This window comes from Henckelia pumila, chromosome 1 (genome assembly GCF_033568475.1).
Source record: "Henckelia pumila isolate YLH828 chromosome 1, ASM3356847v2, whole genome shotgun sequence".
Classification (NCBI taxonomy): Eukaryota; Viridiplantae; Streptophyta; class Magnoliopsida; order Lamiales; family Gesneriaceae; genus Henckelia; species Henckelia pumila.
Window position 1 is genome coordinate 130612113 of NC_133120.1, and position 1737 is coordinate 130613849.

Genomic DNA, 1737 nt, shown 5'->3' on the forward strand with positions numbered 1-1737 from the left:
GCACTCTAAGTCGTCGCATCAGGAGGTGGCTCACACACTAGAATAATTGGTGGATATAGATGACCTGATCCCGTACTAGCGGGTCCAAGCATCCACTTAAGGAAAAAAGAGTTGAGCATCCCCACTATAGATTATCTCAGGGATATAGGATCAACATGAAAATGTATGCAACATAATCATCATGACATAAATATATACACACAAAACATGTCAGATAAAATGCAATACATAAAACATGAATACTCAACCAGAATATCTCGGATAGTTCTTTCGTACCTCAACAATTGGCCTATATGTACATGAATAAACATCCCATTAGTACAAGCCAAGACAATACCATATCACTAATACTGACCTAAAAGTTTTAACTAAACTAATAGATACTCCTTAATTCTAACAGGGATATCGTACTAAACCTCTGTCCGTTGTTAGCCATCTGATGTCGAAGGCTTCAAACATTAGACACAACTCCGCTACGACTCCGTTAGCACCTTGCTATCGCCCGGACCTCATTTACAAGGCTATAAATAATTAAATTATACACTATATACTAAAGGAAATGTGAGGATTTAGAAATTGAATCTGAATCTCAGATTTTCTATTTATAGCCAGAGTTCGAAAGCTGCGACTATGAATCAGAAGCTCCGATCCTACATGCATTGACACGTCTCGGACATCTGTCTTCGGAAGCTCGGAACTCAACTTCAGAAGCTCTGATCGTGTTCAGAAGGTTCGATCCTCGAATTCGGAAGGTTCAATCATACATGTAGCTCCAACTGTCTAAATGCTTGACACCACATCCTACCAGCAATTCGGACGCTTTGATCTCAAATTCGATGGGTCAAAACTCACCATTTGTCCAACCCAAATTGAAAACACATAGGACACCAAGATGATGGAGTTCAGAAGCTCCGATCTATGGTTCGGATGGTCCGAACTCCCTGCTTCCGAACTTGGTTTAGTTGGATCCAAACTCTTTGGGTCTATTGACTACCCGGATCATTTCAGACGACCCGGAGTTGATTTTTTCACTTGATTTTTCCATATTAAATCCCTTATCATGTGTTTACAATTTTAACATGTTTAGCTATTTTAATCACGTAAAATGAGATTAAGGTTACTACATTTTCTCCACCTTAAGAGATTTCGTCATCGAAATCAGGTCTAGGTCATATCTGAGAATGTAATTGTTAAACCATAGTTAGAACGACGTTGTACCCAAAAACTGAAGTCACTCTTAAATGCAAACACTACTTAAGACTTCGAGAATCATTCTGCTCGCCACAAGACTAAATCAAAAGAGTAAATCTTAATTTGAAATAAATGAACTTTTCGATCTATGTGATGAGTAAACCTTTAACATAGCCAAAAAAATTATCCAATTAATCCTTAAACAGGTATAGAACTATTTGTGACGTAATCTTAACACTGATACTTGAAAAATACTGTCTGTCAAACCAATATGTAATCTAAACCCCAAAATTCTCAATATGAAAGGATTTAAATATTATAAACTTTACAATATTTCAAAATAAATTTTCCCAAGAAGGGGCGAATCTACATGAGGACCCGGGGGCCCACGGCCCCCCTGAAAATTTTAAAATTTTTACTAATATATATGAGTTTTTCATCAAGTATGTATATATATTTTAATTAACTATGTAAGTTAACCTTTAGGCTTTAGCCCAGATGGCATGGACATATTGCAAAAGGTTGAGGTTCGAATCTCCTTGCACT